This window comes from Mus pahari, chromosome 7, assembly GCF_900095145.1.
Source record: "Mus pahari chromosome 7, PAHARI_EIJ_v1.1, whole genome shotgun sequence".
Taxonomy (NCBI): domain Eukaryota; kingdom Metazoa; phylum Chordata; class Mammalia; order Rodentia; family Muridae; genus Mus; species Mus pahari.
In genome coordinates this window covers 29,603,144-29,618,442 of record NC_034596.1, presented here as the reverse complement: position 1 = coordinate 29,618,442, position 15,299 = coordinate 29,603,144, and the positions used below count along the sequence as shown (strand labels likewise).

At 43.0% G+C, this 15,299-nt stretch overlaps 1 non-coding gene across 1 annotated transcript; it reads right to left on the bottom strand.

The window, feature by feature from the left end:
* Nucleotides 1-2,743: 2,743 nt before the first annotated feature.
* Nucleotides 2,744-2,876, bottom strand: LOC115064465. Its single transcript, XR_003844315.1, has one exon. It is a non-coding gene; the product is annotated as a small nucleolar RNA SNORA17 (small nucleolar RNA).
* Between the last annotated feature and the right edge of the window lie 12,423 nt (nucleotides 2,877-15,299).

The window sequence follows — 15,299 nt, the reverse complement described above, 5'->3', positions numbered from 1 at the left end:
GAGAGGGGAGAGGGGAGAGGGGAGAGGGGAGAGAGAGAATACTGACCATACTATAAATTGAAGCTTGTATTTTCTGTATATTATTTCCTCTTTGAGAAAGAGATGACAACTTCATTCATCTTAGACACTGGCAGATCAACATACTTATATACTTATATTTTGATTTAAACCTAATTTCCTCCTACTGATTTTCATAAACATACGGGAGAATGTGTCAATTACCCCCTGTATAAAAACTTGTTATATTATGAGCAGTTTTCTTTCAGTAACTCCTTTCAATGTTCTCTTTTGCTACATCAGTTTGAGTCATCTCAGTTCCCTTTCTTTGTTTCTGGGCTTGTGCTATTTTGTTTCCTTAGGGTCACTGTGAGGCAACCCTGAAATTCTTCAGAAAACAAGAACAAAGGGGAGAAAGACGGACTGGAAAGGAGTGTGCTGAGTCATCACCTGAGTTCTGACCTCACAGGGCAGGTGCTGGGAGCCGGCCAGCCTCTGTTTCCTGCTCTTCAGTCTGCAGGTATCCCATTAAAGTTGGATTAAAAACCGTCTCCTAGCCACAGATGGGCACCGAAACAAGAGCCTTGGGCCTCACAGACTTTCCCCAGGCTTAAAAGAAACAGTCAGAGTAACGTGATGGTGTGATCAGTCTCTCAGAGGAACACCGCGCTCTCCGTGTCACGTGGTGACATTTTCACATGAGGAAAAGAAAACATTGGTGGTAAATTTCAGTCACGCTAATCTTCAGTGAGCATAAATTTATACAAGCAATTGGCTGCCTACACATCACCTAGACTTGTCCTCAGGGAACATGTTGTTACTGGTCCATTTCTGGGTCCTAAAAAAGAATATCAGAAGAAGAATGGGCCTTGGCACATGTCTCCCGATGGGCACATAGAGTCCAGTTGTCTTGCCCTTGAGTGAGATAGATCTCTCTCCGAATCAAAGATTAGTAAATTCCAAAAACTAACTTTATAAGCAAGCTAGTAATTAGACAAAAGACCACGTAATACTTTACATTTAAAAAGTTATTTTCTAAGATATTTGAAAAACTTTTATATTTTAAAAGCTTACTGTAATTTTTTATTTTTAAAAACTTTTTATTGGTTCTTCGTTAATTTCTTATCATGGATCCCAACCCCCCTCATCTCTTCCTCCCCTCTAACCTGCCTCCACCCTTCCACCCTCTCCCATAACAAAGAAAAAGCAATCTTGTGGAAGCTGTGGTGTGCCACAGTGTGTTCCACAGTGTACCCTTTGTCCACACAAATGCTCACTGCAGTGAGTGGTTGATCTGCATCAAGGCCTCTGGCTTCTGCTACTCTATCAATACTGCAACCTCACCGGGACTCCTATGGGATATCCTGTTGTTGCTCTGTGTCATGGAGATCCTGTAGTTTTGGATCTGTAGGACCTGCCCCTGCACACACTCTAGCAGTTCATGGATTGGGTAGATGTTGGGGGTGGGCCAAGTCAGGTCCCTAGATCTGGACCTGGGAGGTATCTGAGCTGGTCAGCTCTCTCATACCCACACCACCAGGGCAGCTCCCCTGCCCTGTCCCAGCTAGCCCATCCAACCATGCTGCAGCCAGCAAGGGGCAGAACCACCTTTCCAGTGCTCACACATGCTGGGCTGGCTCATCTGCACTCATGCCATCAGGGCCTAATGAGGTGCAGGTCTGCTCTCCCAAGTGCCACAGCAGGTGAGGGCCTGGGCCTGCTCTCCAAGGGAGCCGAAAAGGCATTTCTCCTCATCCCTACCATCACACAACAGACATGCTGCAGGGCCAGCTTTCCCATGCTCACACCTCAGGGCTGGCTCTCCTGTGCCCGCCCATACTACCAGGGTCAGCTCTACTGTGCTTCCCAAGTGAGGTGCAGGACCCTCTTTCCTGAGTGCTACAGCAGGTGAGGGGCAGGGACAGCTCTCCTGTCTGCTGAGTGTGGAGGAGGGTCTCTCTCCCTCATCCATGCTGCTGCATGGGGGATGAGTGGCGGGGGCCCACTCTCCAGGTAGTTGCAGCTGCCTAGGGGGAGGGTCAGCTCTTCTGCTCTTAAGATCCCAGGGCCAGCTCGCCCATGATGCCCAGCTGAGGGGTGGGCCCAGTTCTGCACAGCCCTCCGAAGTCAGCATGTCCCTGGGTAGCGGCCCAGACTAGGGATGCCCACATGGCCTTTGGTGGTAACAGATCCCTGCTTCTGCAGGGCCAGGGACACAGTTCTCCCTAGGTGGCAGCACAGGCCAGGACCCCACCACGGTCCCAGGTGACATCGACACTCACATCAGGCTGTTCCTCACTGCCCTCAAGGTTCCACTTGTGCCTCTCCTCCCTGTGCACCCATCCTTCTGTTTCTCTTTTTCTTCCCTTTCTCCACCACTCACTTGTTCCACTTGGTGGTGCTGGGGTGGTGGTGGTCTCTGAGCGTCAGGAGTGGTCTCAGGGGTGTTATGCCCTACCTGTGCATTAAGGTTCTGGGCAAGAGTCAGCTCAGGCATGGTTTGCTCCCCCACCCAGGCCTGCATAGTCATCTCAGGCTAGCTTTCTCTCTGGGCCCCATAGGACCAGACTGGTGATCATCTTAGGAGTAGCCCCATACGGAGTCCATGTTGTCTCCTGCTTGCTCCCCATCCTGGAACCTTGTTCAGACCCACACGGAGTTGTACTAGTAATTGTCTCAGGCTAGCTCCCTGTCTGGGCCCCCTGGTACTGGATTGGTGGTCATGCTAGACTTGCTTTTTTCAGGGAATGTTAGGCTTCGATTCATTCAGATGTTCACAGGTCAGAACACTTGAGCCCAGACATAGCCTCTCTCCTCTCTGCCACCTACTGACGCATATGTGACACAGCAGCCACACGTGCGATGCTTCTAGGGGCAGGATTGTTTTGGTATATACTATGTCTTTTAATTTCGGATGATTCTTTTTTTCTTTAAGACTTAGGAATGAGTAGATCATGGAAATAGTCAAATGAGCACATGTGCTCCAAATTTTGGCCACCACAGGGCAGATTCTGATTATAAACAATACAGGGCTTGGGGATGAGTGCTAGTTTTAAAGCTACCTGGTCCGGAGCTAGTCCTGCCACCACACTTGTTATATGTGTGACTGTGGAGGCCTGTCCCGCCCCCAGCATAACTGTAGTCATTCTGTTCATGCCTCCCAGCCATTTCATATTGTTGCTGTAATATGCCTGCCAGTCACTGACATGGAAAAATAACTTGACTCAGAGCAGGGTCATGGGGATGATCATATATCCTGTTATGTTCTGTATGATGTTTGTTAATCTTAAGAAATTCCACAAAGCTTTGCCTAGAACCCATCACATTAAAGGTCAACGTGAACTGTTATGTCTAAAGTAGCGTGAGTCAGAGCCGACCACCAGGCAATGCTTCCTGCGCGTGCTTATGAGCTCACTGTGGGTTTTACAGTTTTAGTCTTTCCAGGCTGTCAGAAGAAGATGTTCAGGCTGTAGCCCCAGTCCCTGAATGCTGAGCTACGACTCTGACTGATCAGTCTTAGGGTGTGTGTCTAATAAACCACCCCTGTCTGACTGAGCTCAGTGGTTGTGGGGTTTGTGGGCAACTCCTGGACCCCAATAGTGACCAAAGCCAGATATGTGTGATTAGCACTGTGTCAGGCAGCTGTCTCTCTTCACGGGGCTTCACAGGAAAAAGGGGCCTTACAAGTCACAGTCTCCCTGCTTTTTAGTGAATTATTTCTTCTTTCAAATTGGAAGAAACATAGAAGGCTCAGGTTGGCTGTGAAGTCCTGTGAGGAGCATATCTATTAACCTGAAATGTTGTGTGGAAAAGCATTCCAGGAAACTTTCCTAACTATTGCTAAAGTAACTAACTTGTTATTTCAACTGAGCAGATAGATATGGATTTAAACTAAAGAGCCTTTAGACTGCCTGTTCAGTGTTCCAGAGGTGACTCAGACTCCAGGAAACTTCTCCTGGAAATTGGAAGCTTCAGTCTCTTCTGAATTGGAGTTGAGTTCATGAACCCAGTGGCAGTAATTTGGGTAAAACCTATCTTTCTGTAACAACAACAACAACAACAACAACAATAATAAACACTTCAACAAGTGTTTGATACTGTTTGTCATTGACAGTGAAGGATTTTGCTGTATGTGTGAAAGAGCTAAGTTAATCAAAATCATTCTGGTTTTTAAGGAGGTACATTAATGCATTTTAAGGAGTCCTCTCTGTCAAATGCTTTGATAACTAGGAAAGCTAGGAATAAGTATTTGGCAGACTATCTATAAGCCGAGTGTAGCCCTTCCTTCTCAGCATTCCTTTGGCCTTTGATCTATGTCTTTGCAGTTCCTTTAACATCTGTGCCTGAGGTTCACTTGGTTCTTATTCTAACTGTGGCAAATAGGATGTTAGGAGACACGAAGCAAGTAAGAGTCTGGACAAAATCCGTGTATCTCTCATGTCTGTGGCTTTTCTGCTGGCTAAGAATATATTCTTGCTAACCTAATTAATGGATAAGAGATGTGTACCTATGATCACATGGGAGAGAGCCAATTGTTCAGCTAAAGTCATCATAGACAAGTCTACAGACAGCTGACCCCAAGCCAAGAAGCCAACATGAAGAACTGCAGGGATTTTGCCAGTCCAAGAGTTTGGCCACCTATTCCAGAAGAATGAAGTTATAATGTACAACCCTAGACTAATTGTTTTAAGTCATTGGATTGTGAGGTGGTATATTTCATGTTGTCTTACTATGTTTATGAATTAAAAATTGTCTGGAATCTAAAATGCCCCAACGGGAAACTATTCTGAAATTATTTAACAGGCTTTAGTAAACACCCCCTCTCTTGTATATCTTTCTAGGCAGCTTTTGGTAACCCTCTGTTCTTCATATTTAGAAATCTCAGTCTTCTCTGATTTGGAGTTGATCTATGTACCCTGTGTCAATAGTTTAAAGAAAACCAGTTTTGCCTTCCTTTTACATATGTCTGCTCCGTTTTTCTGTGGTAATAAGGGATTTTGCTAATGCATACTCTAAGAGACCTTTGAAGGGGCACGATGGTTAAGATGACTTCCCCCTTTCCTTGGTCCTTGGTCCTCTGTTAGTTATTCTTATAATTCTGTTGTGCTTGCTTATGTTTGACTAGCCACACAGGCGATGCATTCAAACTTGATCTCTGTTACAGCCACAATTTTCTCTTTAAAAAAGTAAAACGGGAGAGAAGCAGGAGGTGCAGAAATCATTGTGCTCACAAATAAGCACAAGGGAAACCTAGAATGTTAAACACACAGGGTTATTCCTTCAAATCAAGAGTTATAAAACCTGTTATCCACCCAGAAGGCAGACAACAGACACAGGTAATAGCCTCGTGGTCTTTGTGCTATCTTCACAGTCATAGACTGCATGGGATCCTCCCCCAGACCTTCGCTGTAAACATGTTTTTTTTCCAGTCAATCTGTAGAACCCATCTTTATGAAAGGTGTTACATGTACTTTATAAAGAGTTTCAATGTGGTAACATTCAACCTTTATTTAGCTTATTTTGTGCTTTATTGTGTACTTGGGTTGAGTTAATTATCACCAGGAAAATTTTGAACAAATTCTGCTGTGCTTAAAATAAACTACTTGGGGTCAGACTCCTGAAGTTTTAACCACCACTGTCTACTTAGGTTTCTGGACTACCTGCCTTCTTGCTTCCCACATATCTTTCCTCTGGTGGCCGTGGTGGTGGCGGAAACCCTGCACATTTCTGTATTGTAGATGGGAATTACTGGAAAGAAGATGTTTCTATAGGTTGACTGACTAATTAAAGTTTCAACGATGTGACAAGATTGGAATGTTTTGACTCCGTAACACAATTTATCTTGGGCGTTCTTTAGTCTACTAGTTGGCCAGCTCTATGTCAGATCTAACATCCTGACAAAAGATTAAAAACCTTTGGGATGTATTGATGGAACTCTGTTCTTCACCTAGGCTAAGCATATTGTCAGGTAACATCCAAACTCTAGAGTGGAGTTCTCTCAGTCCTGCATAATCGGCCTCTCAGACGTTTCTACCAATTATCTTTTAATGCCTTGATTTATCACTTTCTTTGTTATGGTGCCATACAAACTTTACAAAGTTGTTTCTACACTGGAAATTGTATTTGAGGAGATCTAAATCCATGTTCTGGATCATGCCCACTCATGTGTTGCTCAATAATAAACCATAACTTTTATTCTTTTGAGGTAAGAGATATTTTTTTGTCAACAATGTTATGATCATAGAGTAATTCCAAATGAATACTCAAAATTTCACTTCTTTGAAAATAGGTCTATTCTAGATTTACAAATAAAGAATCCTGATAGGGTGGTAGGGGATATATATATATGTTCAGTTCAGAAATTCGTGCACAGCGGTGTTCCAAGGCATGACCCATGGACGATAAAAAAGAGAAGGTCTTTGATGGGGGCAGAGTGAGCCCCATGTGCAATGTCAGAAGACAGCTCTGGTGTCTTGAAGTGACATTTTGCTACAAGCCAATATGCATGTCACTCACAGCAGTGAAAAGCCTGTCCAGAGAGGAGTCACCACTTCCTGAGAGTTAAGCTTCTATGAGCTTCAACTTTCTTTGTTGTAAATGTGAAATACTAATGAAAACAGTCACTAACTCTTACAGACACTGTAACAAAGGCAGAAACACGCCCCGGCTTTGCACAGATTCCCTCATATAGACTCAAAACAGCCCCTGCCCAAAGGAGAGATTTTTCTTATTTACATTGCACACCAGAGTGAATTGTCATCAAAAGATAACAAGGCAAGATGGCAGGGATGAGCAATTAGTAAGTGGTAAGACTGGGATTCAGTTCCACGAAGTCTGGTACCTAATCAGAGTGGACAGACCTTGGCTGCTACCCCTCAAATGGAGAGGAGCCATGTATCCACATGTCCACCAAGCCAGTCATCCTCTACTCACTCAATTACATCATTTCTCTCTTCATTTTCATCCCTACAAAACCTGCAATCTGTCCCCCTTTCTCTCTCAAATTCATGACTTCTTTTTAAAAATTATTACACACACACACACACACACACACACACACACACACAAATACATAAATATAACCTCTTCTGCCCATATGTTACATGTGTGTATATGATTTCAGATCTGACCATTTGGTATTGGGTCCTCCTTTCTGGAGAAAACAATTTCTTCTGCTCTAGTCATTTCCCAGTTGCCCACAGTTCCTTGTCTAGGGTTGAGGTTCCTTGATATTTCCCCCCACCCATGTTAGCATGACCATTGGTATCATCTTTGTTTAGGTCTTATTTAGGCAGTCATGTTCATGACATGGCTTGTAGCAGAAATAGGAGAAAGCTTGAATGTAGGGAATGGGGGAATTTCTTTCAATTTCCCTGATTGTTTACAGCAGTTATAAAAATCCTGAGTAAGATTGGAATATAGGGTACTGTTGGGCAGCCATTTGAACTGGTTATCTGCTGGAGTCTAACCCTAGCAATGGCCAGAACCCACAGAGGAGATAAGGAATCAGTGAGGGAGGAGTGAGTCAGGCCTGGAGGCAGGGGAATCGTGCAGCCTGACTGGCTGGCAGTCAGAATGCTTCTTTATTTATACAGAACTCAGTAGGCAGGGATAGATTTATGTTTTTCCAAAACTCAGATCACATCATTTTTTTTCTCAGATGTGTGCTTAACTTCCTCTTAGTCATAAGTTTAGTCATCACTGATAAACAGTGACAGAACAGAGTTATCTTTTACGATCATTTCCCCTCATCAACCCCATAACCAAATTTTTGAGAATCTAGAAGCATATTTTGCCAAAGCATGACAGCCCATTCTCCGGCTGGGAACTCTTGCAGTTTTAAGGGTATTAGACTGAAAGAAAATCTACACCAGCCTAGGTGGACTATCATGATCCAAGCAGGATATTATCAACTTTTAATGGTCAGAGTGCTCAAGAAAAATAATCAGGCCAAACATGCTGCAGTTATTATTCAATTGCTGCCATAATATAATGTTTATATCTTTGTAGAATTTATTTGTATGTCTAATCTTGGTATTCTTTTGTTCCTTGGTTATAAGACAGTGGCCCTGTATAAGATAACTTTTTTTGAGAAGGGAGTCTTAATACTTCATTCTCTTATCATTTTTGTTTATCAGTATAAGCCCCTGTGTAGGGCAGAGATAACTGGTGGCCAATCTCACTTTGCTGCTGTAACTTCCCTAAGGGGCCTAACATATGCAGCCCCTAATCTTATATACTGCATAATTGCCTGAGTATATAGTAAGAAGAGACTTATAACCTGATTTGCTGCCAGCTTCTCTAGCCCCCTTAACTTTGTTTACCTTTTCAAGTTTACTTTGTTCTGATTGTCTTGTTCCTGAGTGGGTACAGGGGCAGACGATTCAAGAGTATCTTGGAGTCAGAGCCTCATAAGGAGATCTCTGGACTCTCTATGTGAGTCCCAACCTCCAGGGTGTAAGGAAGATCTTTAAGTAACAGGCCAGATAAGGATATCTTCCTGAGAGTGGGCGGGGTATCAACGCTCAGGACATTCCTGGGGAAGCTTAGAAGCAGTACTCCTGGGAGAAGATGTAAATGATCTATAAGAAACCTTCCATTAATCTAATATGCCAAGTTGTACAGATATTTAAAAACCCCCAAGCATGCACTACCTGGAGATCAAGACGAAATGTTGAAGACCTCATGAAAGCCATTGCATCACCCGGCTCAGCTTCTCTGGATCTTTGTTAAGCAACTGTGTGGGCTTCGCCGTTCCCATTAGGTATGGCTGTACCAGTTATCAAAGGGATGTTCAGGCCAGATCTGTGCGAAATAAAATAAATTTGGGTCCCTTAAGGGCAGGTATCAGGTGAAAAGGCTGGAAGTTTTTAAAGAGGTATCCCAACAGGGAGTGAGAGAGTATGGATCTCATTGAGCCAATGCATAAGGGGGTGGAGAGGAAAAAAGGTCGCAGTAGCCTGGAGTCAAGTGCATCCACAGGATTCAAGAAGGACCGAACGAGACCAAGTCATCTAGTGGGTCATCACTGCGTTCAGGGTGAAGTGCCCAAGGCGACTAGGTGCCTGATACCAGGGCTTTTGATGAGGTTTGAAAAACTGAGCTCAGGACTAAGGAACGGGATGGGAAACAGGGTCGCATAGCATCACAAAATCCACAAGGGCATAGAGAAGCTCCGGGACTATAGGCAGCTTCAAGGGGGAGGTAGGAAAAGGAGAGGGGAGGAAAGGGTCACAGTGGCCCAGTTGGGCTTAAGGAAGGTGCAGGACTGCAGCTCTGAGTGGGGGTGAAGTAGAAATGATGGATAGGGTCCCAGCGTGGCTCATATCCTGAGGAGGAACACGGGTACCCAAAGAACCTATCCAAGTCGCAGCACCAATGTTTTGCCGGCAGAAGGGCAACTTGACGGTTAAAAGCCAAGGAATACCACAAAGTCACACCACGCAACAAACTTCACACAAGAGAATTAGTGGGGAGAAGAACAGAATGGAGACTGCCTTTGAACAGAAAGAGAGTCAGCAAAGGGTTGGGGGGTGGGGAGGGCCTTTTATAGGGTTTTTGGAGCATGCCCAGTACACTGGTGGACCGCGTGCAATGAAGAGTGGGAAAGAACAGCTCTGTCAGTAGGTTTTGGCCAATCATGCTGAGTCGTGGGGGTGGAGATTTCCAAGCTGCAGGAGCTCCAGGCCAAGCTCCGGGCAGGGTGTTTTCCCTTGGCCATGATCCCTCTAATGAGACTTCATGGGTGTGAGCTCTCTGTCATTTCTAAGAACATAATCTCACAACAAACTTTCTGTGCCTTTGACTTTTTCAGTATTTCTACTCCTGTCCACGGTGGTCCCTGACCTTAGGTTCGGGGATTGTAAATTTATCAGTTGGGGATGAGCACAACATTTTTTTTTTTTTTTTTTTTGTCCTCTATATTTTGGTCAGTGTGGTATTCTGAATGCTGTCTACCACAAAGAGAAGTTCCTTTTATTAGGAATGTGCACTACACTTATCCAAGTGTATAAGAATAAATATTCAGAATATCGTTAGGAATTCTGCTAATTTAGTGAAGTGGTGTTGGAGGGTCTCCTCCAAGAGCCATGGTCCTTACTGGCTGTCTAGGTTTCTGGTACTACACGGTTTCCCTTTGGTTGAACAAGCTTTACATCCAGTTAGAGAGCTGTTGATTGCTACCAAGGTATGTGTGCCACTACTGTACGTAGTCTTAGGGTTATCATGCCGCGCTGCCCATTGCTATGGTTCAGAGGCTTCTGAGCTGGGTAGGACTGTTGGTGGTTTCCCTTGGACACTTACATGGCCCTTTCTAGTACTATGAGAGATAGTCCTCAAGGAGAAAGTATTCAGGCCAATTTCAGCTTGGGTCCTGTGGGTCCCATATCTGAAGTTCCTGGTGTCTTCAGCAGTAGAATTACTTTCCACCTCTGAGAGACAACAAAGGGTAACAGCAACACACACACACACACACACACACACACACGCACACGCACACGCACACGCACACGCACACGCACACACACACACACACACACAGAGAGAGAGAGAGAGAGACGTACATACATATATATGTCTGTGTATTATATATAATTTTATATAGTAGATAATGACTTTTTCACATATCTCTACAGTCATTTTATCTTCCTTCCCTTTTCAGTATTTATCCCTTCTCCCTAATCAATCCCCCAATTTTTGATTTCCCCCTTCAAATCACTGTACACTGCTAGTCCCCTCTCCATTGCCCCTCCCCACCACCATCATTCCCTTTTCCTTTCCTGGTTTCTGCAGTTCGTCTAGGTGATATCCTCAAATATGAAGGCTTGGAGCAAAGTTGAGAAAAGTTATGTTTGTCTTTCCGGCTCTGGGTTACTTCACTCGGCATGATCTTTTTCAGTTTTCTCCATTTCCCTGCAAATGCCACTTTTTCTACCGTTGAATGATAATCCATAGTGCATCTGTACCGCATTTTCGGTATCCAGTAATCAGCTGAAGGACAAGACTTTTTCCATTCCCTGTCTATTGTGACTATAGCAGCGATGAACAAGGCTGAACAGGTATCTTCGGAGTAGAATGTCAAAGATGATGTTGGGCGTAGGCTTCTCATACATAGCTTTTATTATGTTGAGGTGTGTTCCGTCTAGTCCGGTTCTTTCTAAAACTTTTATCATGAAGGCATATTGTATTTTGTCAAAGGATTTCTCTGCATCTACTGAGACGATCATGTGACTCTTGTTTTTAAACCCCTTTAAGTGGTTTATTTCATTGATTGACTTTGGTGTGTTGAACCATCTTGAAATTCCCAGATAAAGTCAACTCATAGTGGATATCTTTTCAACGTATCTCTGTGTTCAGGTTTTCCAATATTTTATTAAACATTTTTGACTCAGTTTCATGAGTGATGTCAGCCTCAGCCTATACTTTCCTTTCTCTGTTGTGTCTTTGCCTTGTTTTGGTATTGGTGTGATACTGGTTTCTTAAAAGAAATATGGGACTGCTCCTTTTGTTTGTTTCTATTTTTTGGGTAGTTTAGCAAGCATTGGCTGTAGATCTTCTTTGAAAGACTGGTAAAGTTCTGCTATGAATTCATCTGGGACTGTCCTGTTTTGAGTTGGAAAGGTTTTTCTTTCTGATTAAGTCCTTGATTTCTTCTTAGTTTTATCTTGGTAATTTGGCTAAATCTAGAAATTTGTTCTTTTTTTTTTTTTTAAACAAGTTAATGGAATATAGGAAATATAGGTTTTTTTTTTTTAAAGCATTCCTGTAAGCATTTCTGTACTAAAACAATCTGGTCCTGGACCTTTTTTATTTTTTATTTTTTATTTTTTGGTTGGGAGACTTTTAATGACTGCTTCTATTTCCTTAGGAGTTATAGGTCTATTTAAATTGTTTATCTAATCTTGATTTAACCTTGGTAAGTGGTATCTATCAAGAAATTTGGTCATTTCTTTTAGATTTTCCAATTTTTTGAAGTATAGATTTTTGAAGTATAACCTTTGATTCTTTAGATTTCCTTGATGTCTGTTGTTATACCCCCGATTTATTTCTGATTTTGTTCATTTGGATGTTCTCTTGGTGTCTTTTAGTTGATTTGGATGAGGGTTTTTCTGTCTTGTTGATTGTTTTAATAAATTAATCCTTTGACTCAGTGACTCGCTGTAATGTTTCTTTGTTTCTGTTTGGTTGACTGAAGCTCAGAGTTGGGTTATCCCTTGCTCTACACTCCTCTTGGAGTGTTTGCTTGTGTCTGTTTCCTTTTGCTTAGAGCCTTTAGCTGTGCTGCTAAGTCACTAGCATGAGATCTCTCCCATTTCTTCATGAAGGCACTTAGTGCTATGAACTTTCCTCTTAGCACCAGTTTCATTGTGTCCCATAGATTTGGGCATATTGTGCATTAATTTTCATTAAATCCTAGGGAGTCTTAATTTCTTTATTTCTTCCTTGACCCAGTGCCCAGGCAGTACGGAGGTGTTCAGTTTCCATGAGTGTGTAGGCTTTCTGTTGTTTCTGTTGTTGAAGTCTAGCTTTACTCCACGGTGGTCTATAGGATACAGGGAGTTATTTTAATTTTCTTCTGTCTGTCAAGACTTGCTCTGTGACCAAGTATATGGCCAATTTTGGAGAGAGTTCTGTGAGGTACTGAGAAGAAGGTGTATTCCTTTGTGTTTGGGTGAAATGTTCTGTATCTGTTAGATTCATTTGAGTCAAAACATCTGTTAGTTTCATTATTTCTCTGTTTAGTTTCTCTCTGAATTACCTGCCTATTGGTGAGAGTGGGGTGTTGAAGCCCCCCACTGTTAATGTGTGGGGTTTGATGTGTGATTTAAGTTTTACTTATGTTTCTTTTACAAATGTGGGTGCCCTTACATTTGGGGAATTGATGTTCAAAATTGAGACATCATTTTGATGGATTTTTTTCCCTTTGATGATTATGAAGTGTCCTTCCCCATTTCTTTTGATTAATTTTGCTTTGAACTCTACTTTGGTAGATATTAGAATGGCTGTACCAGCTTGCTTCTTGGGTCCATTTACAAGGAAAATCTTTTTCTAAGCCCTTACTCTGAAGTAATGATTACCTTTGATGTTGCGATAGATTTCTCATATACAGCAGAAGATGCAACCTGTTTGTTTTCTAGTCTGTGTCTTTTTACTGGAGAATTGCAGTCATTGATGTTGGGAGAGTCTAATGATCAGTAATTGTTAATTCCTGCTATTTTGATGGTGGCAGTGGTAGTGTGTGTGTGTGTGTGTGTGTGTGTGTGTGTGTGTGTGTGTGTGCCATTCAGGCTCTGTTTCCCTACCCATAGTGGAGTCACACCCAGTGGAAACTGGGAGAGGAAGCAAGGGAGGACACAAGGGACCTAAGAGAGCTCAGGTGGCAATGAGCAGAGTGAGAGCAGACTCTTGGGAGGCAGCTTTATTGAGAGAGCTCATTTGAATGTGGTGAGGTATCTAAACTTTTGGGAGGGGAGTAGAAGCTATCCGGGTGAGTGTACATCACTTGCTGGGACCAGCATGTTGGGGATGCCTCATTTGCATAAATAAGGAGGAATTCCAGGTGCTGCTGGACTGACCTTATTAGGGGAGAGGAAGTTTAACCTGGTTACTGGGTTACATGATCTCTTTTAGTGGCACAAAGGTGGGGGCACAGGTTGAAGTGCATCAGGACACACAGGCCTGGGGTAGGGCTGGTCAACCCTATTCTTGTTGATCCTCAGCCCATGTGTGTGTGTGTGTGTGTGTGTGTGTGTGTGTGTGTGTTTCTTCTTTGGTTTGCTGGTGTAAAATTGTTTATTTCCAGTGTTTTCTTGGGTATAGTTAAGTTAACCTTCTTGGATTGGAGTTTTCCTTCTAGTATCTTCTGTAGGGCTGGATTTATGGATAGATATTATGGAAACTTAGAGTTTTTTTTCATCTATGCTGATTGAAAGTTTTGTTGGATATAGAAGTCTAGGCTGGCGTCTGTGGTCTTGTAGAGTTTGCAAGACTGTTCAGGACCTTCTGCCTTTTAGAGTTGAGTGTAATTCTAATAGGTCTGCCATTATATATTACTTGGCCTTTTCCCCTTGCAGCTTTTAATATTCTTTCTTTTTTCTGTACATTAACTGTTTTGATTATTGTATGGCAGGGGGAACTTCCTGTTCTTGTGCACTCTATTTGGAATTCTGTAAGCTTCTTGTGTATTTATAGGCATCTATTTCTTTTTTTTTTTAATTTTTTATTCTTTATTCTTTTTTTTACAGTCCAGTCTTTATTCCCCTCCTAGGCTGCCCTTTGAATGTTCCTTACCCCCCCAACCCCATATCCAAGAGAATGTCCCTACCCCCACCTCACCAGACCTTCCCACTCCCTGGGGCCTCAAGTCTCTTGAGGGTTAGTTAGGCACATCTTCTTGCACTGTCTCAAGACCTGGCAATCCTCTACTATATATGTGTTGGGGGTCTCATATCAGCTGATGGACCAGTTGGTGGCTTAGTGTCTGAGAGATCTCGGTAGTCCAGGTTAGTTGAGACTGCTGGTCTTCCTATATGGTCACCCACCTCTATTATCTTAAGATTGGAGTTAAGGTAATTTCTGTGGGCTTTAGCTGTGTTGGACTATCTAGGGCTTGCTGTAGTAGCTAGCTGTCCTCTAGTCATACCATATAGTCTTGGCTGTTGTTGATTATGTTCTTATACTGGGCACTAGTCATCCAGGCTTGGGATTTCTATAGACTTTGGTGCTGATTTCTGAGTATATCTTTTTTAAGATAGACTTTTTTCCTTTGGCTTCTGTTTCCTCTCTGGTCTTCTAACCTGAGTGGGCTGGGGCAAGGCTTTGGGCCCAGTAGGGTGTATTGACTAGGGTTTTTGTGGCTTGTGTGACCTTTGAGATTTTGGGTGCCAACAATGCCTCTTGGATTCCAATACTTGTATGACTTCTGGTGTTCTGGGTACCTGCTTAGTATCTGAGTTTCTAGTCCTGAGTTCCAGAGTGAGGACTTTGGTAAAGTAGAAGTCATCTTCTGCCAAAGTTGTGGGCCAGAATATAGGGCCTAGCGGAGGAGTTGCTGTTAGGGACTGTTTGTAAGGCTTTAAAGAGTGTTAGCAGGCAGTTGGCTGTGTCTTATTTGGGGGTCCCTAGAACAGGCCTGGCCTCAGATAAAGCAGAAGTCTTATTCCAGAGTTGTGGACCAGAATATTGACAGGAAATGTTTTTATATCTTTTGTGATTTCTTTTTTGACCCATCCATCATTCTGTAAAGGGTTGTTTTATCTCCATGAGTTTGTGTACTTACCAGAGATTTGTTTGTTGTTGCTGTT